A 12,133-nucleotide genomic window follows, 5' to 3' on the forward strand; every position below is an offset into this window, starting at 1 on the left:
TACAAACCTCCCTATAAACAGTGCCTTCATTTGCAATGGAGACCTGTGGGTTTGATCACATCAGTCTTATTCTTTTTTATCACAAAAAGCTTGCTGTGGAGGCAAAGGGTTCCTCAAAACCTGCATGCATTACACATAAATCCATCAGTTTTGCTACTCCAAATTAGCTGGCTGATACATTGAACCCGATGCGCTCAATGTCACTTTAGCTGGCTGATGCATTGGCTCCCATGTGCTCAATGTCACTTTTAGAGGTGTAACAATGTTATACTTGAAACTTATTGCTCCAGGAAGAAAACTATTTAAAGGAATCTATTTCAGAGTCGCTACACAATATCTGGAAATCACTTTAGCTTTCATATGTCAAGCTTGATGTATGCTGATGGTCTAGTCTTGAGAAGCTGTCCAAAGATTGGTCTCCAAAAACTCCTGTCACTGCAGTCTACTCTAGGATGAATTCAATGGAAGTAAATATGAAGACAACAAAAATCATGGTTATAGGAAAGGTATCCACCAGCTCCTTGACTTGGCTTAGAAACAGTAAAACTCAATGTAACAATCAAATGCAAATATCTGGGGCTGCTGTTTGACAGACAGGGGTCTTTCAAACAGCTCAAAGAGAACATGTTGCTGAATGCCAACTCCCTTCTAAAGGCCTTTCACCGTTTACAAGCAACTACTGCCGGACCAACATTTACAGCACCTTTGCAGATAATCCAAGCCAAACTGGTACCGACCCTAGCCTACTGTAGCAAGACTCTAAGGGGCAGAGACACCCTCCATCTGGATAAAATAATAGCTAGGGCCTACAAGTCAGTATTCTATCTACCATGGCACACTTCAACGGCCCAGCTGAGACTGAAGTTTGGCCTTATAAATAAAACCCTTGCGAGGCAAGAGGCATTTGTTAACTGCTGCTACAAACTAAAAAACACTCAGTCATCACCTATTAGCACAAGGGACATCTCCCCTGCCAGGGACTACCTTATGTCATTCGTAGGCCAACTATTAGCCTGAACCCACTATGTGACGTAACCACCTGCTATTCTCCATTTAAACTTATGATAAATGTTGGACTTTTTTCCTTTTGTAGTGTCATCGCCAATTTTTTTGCCTCTTGCCTCCTATTTTTTCTGACCTGTTGTTTTTGGGCTTTTGAACTCTGAGCACTTTACCACTGCAAACCAGTGCTAAAGTGCATATGCTCTATGTGTAAATTGTGTTGTGGGTTGGTTTATCCATGACTGGCATATTTGATTTACTAGTAAGTCCCTAGTAAACTACACTAGAGGTGCCCAGGGCATGTAAATCAAATACTACTAGTGGACCTGCAGCACAGGTTGTGCCCCCCACATTAGTAGCCCTGTAATCATGTCTCAGACCTGCCACTGCCGTGTCTGTGTGCAGTTTTAAACTGCCAATTCAATTTGGCAAGTGTACCCACTTGCCAGGCCTAAACCTTTGCTTTTCTTACATGTAAGACACCCCTAATGTAGGCCCTAGGAAGCCCCATGGGCATGGTGCAGTGTATGTTTGAGGTAGGACATATACTAATGTGTTTTATATGTCCTGCCAGTGAAATACTGCCAAATTTGGTTTTTACTTGTGCAAGGCCTATCTCTCTCACAGGTTAACATGGGGGCTGCCTTTAAATATGATTAAAGCATAGATTCCCTTTGGGAGCATATAGTCATGTGGAGTTTGAGGTCTCTGAACTCGCAATTTAAAAATACATCTTTTTGTGAAGTTGGTTTTGAGATTGTGTATTTGAAAATGCCACTTTTAAAAAGTAGCCATTTTCTTGCTTAATCCATTCTGTGACTCTGCCTGGTTGTGGATTCCCTGTCTGGGTCAGTTTGACAGTTGGGCTGTTTGCACCTCTCTCTAGACAGTGACACAAAGGGAGCTGGGGTGTAGCCTGCATATCCTGATGAGCCATCTGTGCTAGGAGGCGGGAGGAGTGGTCACTTACACCTGAAAGGGCTATGCCTGCCCTCACAGAAATGCAGTCTCCAATCGCCTGGTGTGTGTCTGGGGCCTGGCCTGGGCAAGTCAGGATTTCATAAACAAGAGAGACTTTGAAGTAGGCCTACTTCAAAGGCCAAAATGAGTACAAGAAGAGCACCCAAACCCCTGAAAAATTAGATCACTTCTGGAAATCAAGAGAAACATCTGCCTGGAGAAGAGCTGAGGAGAAATGCTGCCCTGCATGTGACTGTGCTTTGTGGGGCTATGCTGAAGTTTCTGCTTCTGCCTGTGCAAGAGGACAAAGACTGGACTTTTTTGTGCATTCCTGCTTGTGAAGAAATCTCCAAGGCCTTGTCCTGCGCTTGCCTCCTGTTGTTGAAGTCTCAGGGCGATCAAAGACTTCCTCTGCCAGCACCTGCACTCTCTGCTGAGACTCCTGCCCTGCCAAGTGGTGCCCAATCCGGTTCCTGGGGCCTTGAAAGGTGAAGCTGGCAGACCAAGACTGAAAATCCATGCACAGACCGCTGTGTGGGGAAATTTTCAATGCACCTTTCTAGATGTGAGGCTGCTTCGTGGCTGGAATCTACACTCTACCTACATCGTTTTTGGAAGATCGACACACACGGCTGGAGAAATGACACGCAACACCTGCTGACGGAGGCTGTTAATTTCACATCCCCACATAACGTGGTTTTCTGATACCGTGTGACTGGATTTTGGACGCAAAATCGCTGGGCACCGAAAACGACGCAAAGCCTACCCGGACCTGAGGTGCCTATCCGGATTGATGCATCGCTCTGCTGCGGAGAGGAAAAACGACGCACGCTGACCCGACCAGAGGAGGAACGATGGACAGTCTCGATTGCCAGTGAGAAATCAACACATCGCTGGCCTTTTCTGATGCACATTCATCCGTGCCATATTATTTTGATGCAACTCAGGTACCTTTGCACGCTAACAGTGTTAGCACTGTTTTCTAAGTATTTAAGATTCTTTTTCCTTTTTAATTCATAACTTGACTTGTGTATGGTGGAGTTTTGTCATTTTGGTCTTGTTTTGTTTAGAAAAATATTACCTATTTTTCTAAACCTGTGTTGTGTCATTTTGTAGTGTTTTTTTAGTTACTGTGTGTGTTGTTACAAATTCTTTACACCTAGGCTCTGAAGTTAAGCCTGCCTTCTTGTGCCAAGCTACCAAGTGGGTGAGCAGGGGTTAACTGGGGGTGATTCTCCTTTACCCTGAGAAGAGTGAGGGTCCTTGTTTGGACATGGGGTAAACTGACTTCCAACCAAAGACCCCATTTCTGACAATAAATAAAGCAATAAAGCAGTCCTTACTGCTTGCAGACAAGGAGGCAATTCTCAATGTGACGGTATACCTGGATAAAAATAGGTGGCTTTAGTGTTCACATCAAAGAAGGTTTCTGAAACACCGCCTGGGTTGCCTGACCTCACTCATACTTCTGCTTCCATGACAATGCACCAATGGCAGAGAGTTATACTGACTATGCAGCCAATGACCAGAAACCACGGTACACCAAATCTGTTTATGCAAATCAACAATGGAGGATCGAAACAAAATATTAAAAGCAGCATTTTACATTGGGGGCTACATCACTGTAGACAGGCTCTCATAGCCTGCTTCCATCATACAGACACTCAGTTGAATTGCACTTTAGTGAAGTATCTAACAAAGGTTGAGAGGAAAATCGAAAAACTCTACAGCTGAAAATTAATACAGGGCCATGTTAGGAAAAAGAGTCTTGCTGTCCTCATGCATATGAATAGACAATCACTGTCACTTTTACAGAATTCTTGCACATCAAGAACTGACAAAAAGGGTTACTTTTATCCAACTTGCCCCATCAAAGATATGCTTACAACAGTTCACCCGGGGCACCAGTCACTTAAGAATATTTGCTGCTACCCAATACGCATTAAAGCAGCAACAGGTACCTATGCATTAGCAAACTCAGAACTGAAACCTTAATACTCAGGGTCTCCTCAGTTGAATATCTGTTGCCCTGCTGGGTATGATGACAGCCACAACACCAAAATGGTCATTTTGAATACCTATACAAAGAAGGAAGATGACAGAAAATGTTTTTTCAAAATCACACTTACAGCAAAGCAAGAAAACTCTAGAATATTAAGGAATACAGACCATTATAAATTATATTAATATCGATTTTTATAAATCAATTAATTCTATTCATTTTAAAGCTCTCTAAACTAAGTGGACAAGAAAACGTTTAGCACCTGACAATCTGCACAGGAATTCTCTTTTAATTCTCCTCCTTTATTTAAAAAAAGTATATGTTTTTCTCCATTAGTGCAATTGTATTAAATAACTATAAACTTTACAATAAACTTGAACTTCAACTCAATTCACCCGGCAATTAGAAACATTCCATCCCAAGAATTATTCAAAACAAGTGCAAACAACAGCCAATGATCAAAGACAAGCATAAAGGCAGCAAGTGATGGGAAGAAGTAGTTGGGTTATGGGTGGTTAATACATTGTGATGTTGTATTCTGTACACAGGTGAGTCTTCAACTCTTTCCTAAATAAATTAGAGCAGCATTGAAGCAGCCCCGATAGATAGTGGGGTATTGTTACAGATCCTGAGTTTGACAAAGTCAATTGCCTTGTGTTTTCTTTTATACACTTCTTAGTCAGCAACCTAATGTTGTCCTGACTGCAAGTGTGTCATGTTGAAGACCACCCGAATGGTAAATTTGTCTGCAAAATAAGCAGAGCGCTGTCTACTGATTTTTAGAATATTTGTTTAAACATCCACTGTAGTTATCGGTAAATAAATACTGTTATTGTAATCACATCCAACTAATACATTTAGAAATTGATGTGGTACATTCCCCTTCAGTCAAGAGAGACACAATGTAAAAATAACAATATAGATTGTGGAATTAAAATATATCACAGTAAATGAATCCTGTTGGGGGCAGTAAATGAACACATTCAGCAGCCTGCAGAGAATGTAACAAATATTATGCACTAACAGCTGTTCTGCACTAGATTAAGGTTAGAATTTGCTAACCCTTGTCTACAAAACATTGTGTAGGAGCATTGCTGACTGTAGAAAATGTGTAATTCTTTAATTTAACAGAATAAAGCATTTCATTTAAGGAGAAATTCCTCCTATCCCACAAGCATAACAGTCATGGTGTAGGGACTTCTCCTTTGTGAGCAATGTATGAGATTTGATACCAGAATCATCAATCCTCACAAATCAATAGCTTTTCAGAAAATTTGGCAAATAATTGCCCTTCAGGTTATCTTCATTTGGCTGCAACTTTTATGTACTTTAATGCCCTTACTGGATTTACAGTTTTTTTTTTAATGAAATAAAAATAAAATAAATAAAATAATATTGAAGAGCATACACTGATCGTTGCTGCCTTTCTATCCTTACTAACACCAGGAAAAGGGTCAATATTATGCCATATTACATCAGGGGAGTGGAAATGGATAAAATACCTACCTGCTAATGGGACAGGTTACTTCATAAATCTACTTGTACTGCAACTAAATCCACTTGTCCCTTTGGTGCCATGTAGAGTGGTGACACATTATGGCAGCAATTTCATTATGTAAGAGCTCTGATAATAGCCTCTCTGATTATGCAAGGGCTCATACTATAGTAAGGTTTTCATACTAGCAATTCACTATTTTTACCACCTTTCTATAGATCTGCATACTGGGACTGGAGTTAGCAGTAAGCAATAGTTCCAGGTTTGACTCTGGGCAAACCTACTAATGTGTATGTTTTATGGGATTTTACCAGCTCTTCTCTAATAATTTTCCATACTGTGAAAGGTTGGAAATTTACACCTTTACCAGGAAAGAAATAAAACTTCTTCCAGGATTGGAAAAAAGTGGTTGGAGAGAAAGGGAGCTTGGAAACACTCAACAGACTTTCCCATGAACAGATCTACACATGCAGATTTGCTCATGCTAAAATGGAGTTTACAAATATTTTCTAGGAGCACGATTTCCTGGCCTACTTCCATAAATTCCTGTGAATTTATGAAAGCTGTAAATCTACACTAATGCAAGGACATGTACTGTGGGTGCGCTTTTGTGGCTTTCTTTAAGAATTGGGCATCTCATTTGGTCTGGCCTTCACTGTCATCTTTTGTAACTATTAAACCTATATCTATATATTTATTGGCTGGCTTCTCTGTGACAGCATTGTTCACAGGGAGCACATCAGAATACAAAGTTTTGTTCAGTGCCAGGAACTAATGTGGCAATGTGTACTTTTGAGACAAGAAATATTTTTTGATTTTGCTAATGTTTGTTATGATGGTGAGGACCTGGCAACTCCCACAACAATAAAGTTTTACAAAAACCATGTCAAAACAAGACCCGCATTGACAAAACGAAAAGGCTGGCCATCAATGTTGGATCTATTGGCTTTGCCAATGCTTGTTTATTTTCCTGTTTCCAATAATCTTTTTGAAACAAGTTACACTGATTTTCTATTATGAATATTTTGTGGTGCATTTTAGTAAAAGATGCTTCCAAGAGATGGTACCAAACATTTCACTGTAATTTGGCATACTTTTTTAAATTGTTTGCATTTTTTGCATTTTATTTTGAAAGCAAAGAATCATCAATCTTGCTTTCAGCTTCTGCAAATATTTGCATCTAATCAGAGAGCCTTCTGGGAATATTATGTGTAGTCTCATATTGTTAAACTTTGGAAACGTGTACACATTTTTATATTGGAACCATCGTCAGTAATGCAGCCCAAGCTTATAACATTTCCTTAGAGCACACGCCATAATAGTAAGGGCTTTGAGTTAATGAACCACAAAAACAAGTTCAAACACAATTTACATACGGACATAAATTGCAGAAAAAACTGTTCCTTGAATCATAATGTGTTACCACATACTGGTAGCTGAAGGGTTTGGGCTGCAGGAGTTTGGCCTATTTGTCCCAAGGACAAAATAAACAATCAAACTTCTTGTCCTTCACCCCAAACAATATGTCCTATGTATCAGACTCCCACACCCCTGAGCATGCCATAGCAGATCATACCAAACTTTGAAGGCCCCCTCCAATGTTGTGAGATTGGGCTGAAGGTGAGGACCTAGAGCAAGGGAAGATAAATGTAATTATCAGTCCATTATGTCAGGCTATAGGGTTATGAGAACATTCTGCCTCACCAGGGTAGAATTTCCTAATTGAAAAGAAAACTGCACCTTGGGGTACACATGGGCTCTACAACCCTCTTGCACCTCCAATGCTTCTGTTCTTTCCATAGCTTTTGCAATGTGTCACTGACAGTTGCTAGAATGTGCTCACAGCAGTAGTTATGAAAAGAGATTGAAGTTAGCTCTTGATTCTCCCATGGCCTAATCAAACAGCTCTTCTTTATTCAGATGGGCTAAGAGAGACCCAGGGGTTAAGTAGGAATTTTCACTACTGTAGGTGGAATCGGAGACACAAAATTACCAGTAATTTCATATGTGCCGCTCTGCTGGTGGAATAATAAATTATGCATTTGTTTCAAAGTTTAGAAATTACCGCGTACCACTTCCCATCCTTACATGCACTACAGTGATTTAAACTTTTAATCATTGCAGAGTATGTGAGGGTGCCAAATGATATGCATTGTTTTCTAAAGTTCAGAAACCAGTGCATACCTCTCAGTGCCCTTACAAGCTCTGCAGTGATTAAAAGTATTAATCATTGCAGAGTATTTAAGGGTACAAAGTGATATGCAGTGGTTTTGAAGCTTTAGAAACCCCTGCATACATGACTTAACGCCCTTGCAAACTTGCATACTCTGCAGTGAATAAAACGTTTATTCATCACAGGGTATGTAAGGGTGCCAGGTGGCATGCAGTGGTTTCTAAACTTTAGAGACTACTGCTTACACCACTGGGCACCATTATATTCTGTGCAGTGATTACATTGTTTAATCACTGCAGAGTATGCAAGGGTAACAAGTGGTATTTGGCTGCACTATTTTATAAGGAAAAATGCATCTTCACATCCATTTTAGGATGCAGGGGTGCTTTTTGTGCTAAGAAAATAGCACCAAATGCCCACTCCCCCATCACAAACTTCTGTGGTATCTGGCGGAATCTTAATGTAATTCTGCATGATTATACGGACTCAAATTCCACTAATTCTGCTCACCCCTAGATCTGAGGAAAAATACCCCCTTCCGCATCTTCAGTGCCCCTGAGAGTTATGGGAGAAGAAAGAGAGTAAGACATGCTATTTGTCCTCTTCCACGGACTCTGATTCTCTCTTTCCCTGTAGAAAGGGAGAGTCAGTGGTTTAGATTAGGATATTAGAAAGTTGGGAACAAAAAGCCTATACCAATGTTGATAGCCAACACAATGAAGAGCTCAACATTCAAGTGTTATAATAAAAATCTTGAAAGTGAAATGGCCTAACAACTAACTTCAGTTCACAAAGACTGATGAGTTATGGTATGTGTTGAGAAGGAAAAGTCTCTTCTATTGTAACAGACAAGCACAACTGCCCTGAATGCCCTAGATGCAATGATGGCTGGATCCTTGGTCCTGATTTTAAGTCATGGAAGTACAAAGATCATGCATGTGTGCCATGACCTAGGCTTGTCTCACAGATTGTGGTCTTGTTGGACTAGGAGAGGCGCCCAAAGCACTACCATTATATGTAGTAATGGGCTGCTGCCTTTACAAACTAGTTAATAAGTACAAGAATAATGGCAGTAGCATACTGTGTTTTAGTGATGATGATCTGTAGTGTGAACATGTAAAGTTCTGTTGCTGTGTGTTTAACTCACCTGCAGCCTATATTGTGTCAGCATGTACCGTTGTGTAGCGCATATGTGTGGGCTGTGTTTATGTTTGCCTGTGAGTGGTACAATCTATGCAAGAACAGTGATTCTATATTGGAATCCTAAGGTCTTGGGGAAGGCATGTGAAGGTAGAGGAGTCCCCCACCCACAGACAGATTTGTGGATTGCTGCATTCCTGAGTGCTGGGTGGGAGCCACATACTGACGAAGGGAGAGCCAGACTCTTGTGTGCACTTCAAATGGGCTGCTTGATCTGAAAGCAACACTGGTCAGTGGAGTCTGGGCACATCTCAGAAATGAAATAGGGCTAAAAAGGGAGTCATAACGAGTAGGGGTGGTTGCCATTGTAACTTTTGAGGCTGACATCCAGGTGAAATCCTCTAGTCACGCTTTTGGCCTGTGTTGGGGGGCTATCAAGCTGTGCCAGACTAATTCCTTGACAAAGACAGGACAGAAGAGTGGGTACTTCAAGGTGGGCACCCCTCACAACACGAACTGTCCACCACAATGGATTTAAAAGAAGGCTGATCTTTGGTGTAATGATGTTGGGGACTAAACTTTCTCCGCTGTGGTTAGACCCCCCTCTAACAGCCAGACGGATTAAGGGCTATCACAGGTTGACCTGTATGTCCAACCAGCCATTTTAGATGGGTGGACATACAGGCCAGTTTTCACTGCCCGTCACCACCAGGAAAACCCTGGCTATAAGGGGCAGTGAAACCTGCAACCCCCCCATCACCATGAAGTGATTAGAGGGGCATTGTTTTTATTTTATTTTCAAAATCAAAATTTCAATTTTGGGTTTTGTTTCGGGAAATAAAAATGTAACCTTGCCATACAGCTTTATCATTTCAGGAAAACCTTGGCAGTAAGGGGCAGTAAGTGGCAGAGAACCCACAAAATGCCACCAACACCATGAGTGATAGCTTTATTTTCTAAATCAAAATTTCAAATTTGGGTTTTGTTTTAGGAAATAAAAAATTTTACTTTCCTGTACAGCTCTGTCATGTTTCATTTTTTCAGAGCAGGCAGTGGTCCATAGGACCACTGCCTGCTCTGAAAACATGTTTTCCATGCCATTCACAAAGGGGAAGGGGTCTTTGCGAATGGGTTACCACTAGTGTGACACTGGTGGTGACTGCGCTTGCTTTGCGACCGCGTTCGTGGTCACAAAGCAATGCAGCATTGTGCTGCGACTCATAATTAGGAAGGGGAACACCCCCTCCTAATTGTGACTCACAGTCCCATTTTGCGAGTCAGCTACCAGGTGACGACTCACAAAACAGGGATTGGGCATCTTGATGTGCTTTTTGCACGTCGCAAATAGCGAAATTCTCTGTTTACGACGTGCAAAATCGTTGCTACATCTGGCCTTAAATTATTTTTGTGTTTGGAAGCAGATTATACAAAGGGGAGTTTGAGCCTCCCAAAATTGTCAAACTGAATCTGTTTGGAGAAGCTCAGCAAAACTTCTGTCTGCTGTGACAAGGACTAGGGACTAAATGTTGGCTAGTCCTGCTGCTGGGTGAAGAGATATCACACATAAGAATCACAACAACTTGCAGTGGGGCCTTGTGCATAAGCATCTGCCTTAAATCCAAAGGACACTGTGAGGACGAGGAGAATGCCTGGAGAGAGTGAAGTCCAGTGTGAATGCGAGATTCTGGTCCACACTGGGACTGCCACACTGATCTGGCTGTCAGCCCATATGCCGTTATTCATGACCCCCATACGCCAGGTGAGGACTGCGTTTCTGACTTGCTTTCACCCTGGTGCATCACTGTGACAAGATGGGTGTCATCATCCAGTGCAATGTTGTGACCTGGGAGCTTTCACCCAGTAGTCCTAATTTCCCAACCCCATAGGCCAAATGAGTTTTGGTACCTTGGAGCAGTGTGTGACAGCAAAGAACATGGGTTGCATTCCGTGAAAGCTGAGCATCGCTTCACCATCAAAACCCAGGAATACCCAAGACCCGCCCAGGACTCAGGAAGACTTACTGAGCAACTGGTGAAGCACAGTTGATGCCTAAAGCCTCACCCACCCTGTTAGAAATAGGGGTAGTTAGTACCTGTATACACCCTGTCCGAGTAGGGTTTCAGAATCCTAGTCAGGGTTCACAACCTAAATTAACCTGTGCTCACCCTCACATAGTTTGACACAGAGCAGGATGATTTAACTTAGAAGGCAATGTGTAAATTATTTTTGCAACACACACAATTATCACAGGAGGTACACCATAAAAAAGGACTCCACGCAGAAGTAGAAAAATAAAGCTTGTTTATCAGCATAAATCAAAATTAGAATGATACAGGTCCAATTCATCAATGACTAAATATTCACTTTGCAGGACTAAGTTAAAAAAGGTTGATAACCGCTGAAGAGATAGAAGAGGTGTTGCCAGAGACTCCTCGCCATGATTGCAGGTTGTTTCCACAGATTACAGTAATGTCTGGTGTGTGTGAGGCTCCTTGGCACGGTCACCAGGAAAGCAGAAAAGGACTGCAGGGGAGCTGTGAGGCGGATGCCAGTGACACCAGGGGGGAAGTCACTGCCTCAAGCCTTAGGGATTGAACAGACATCAAAGCACACAAAGGCCCTCAGGTCCTTTGATGAAAGTGGGTAGCCAAGTTTAGCAACGCCACTGTGGGCTGATTGAAGAAAGCGGGTGGTGAGGTCCAACAAAGCCGCTCCAGGTGATTGAAGAGAGTGGGACATGTTAGTAGAGCCACCAAGGGTGATTGAAGTAAGCGAGTGGCAAAGTAAAGCAAGGGCCACTCTGAGTCCTTCTGTGTTTGGTGGATGAGTCCTGGGCTACTGGGTAGAGATCACCAGGCAGCAGGGTGGCACATCAAGGCCGGGCAGCAGTTCCTGGGAACAGTCTGTTCCAGAAAGGTGGCAATCCTGACACACAGCAGCCTTTACTCTAGCAGCGTTTCCTTGAATCCAGAAGTGTACTGATTTGAGTGGGTGAGGAACCCAGTACACATACAAGAAAGTGTCTTTGATGTGAGGGATGATTACAAAGAATTCCTCTGAAGCGCACAAGTCCCCATTTCAGTTCAGCCCCGACCTCCTACTATCAGTGGGAGGTAATCAGCCCCATTGTGTGGACTCTGGTCTCTACCATTTGAGGTGTAAGTATGAGCCCTTCCCAACTACCTCCCCAGGAAAACCCATCTGTGTGCAGATGAATGCAGATTCAGTTGAGTGTCCTGGTTTGTAGGTGTCTGGAGGGAATGCACAGGAGTAACTGTCATTCAGCCCAGGTCCAGACCTGTATTGGAGATAGGCTGTGGGCACAAAGGGCAGTGAGTGCAAAGAAATGCCCACTTTCTAA

Source organism: Pleurodeles waltl, chromosome 1_2 (assembly GCF_031143425.1).
Source record: "Pleurodeles waltl isolate 20211129_DDA chromosome 1_2, aPleWal1.hap1.20221129, whole genome shotgun sequence".
In the NCBI taxonomy this organism is placed as follows: Eukaryota; Metazoa; Chordata; class Amphibia; order Caudata; family Salamandridae; genus Pleurodeles; species Pleurodeles waltl.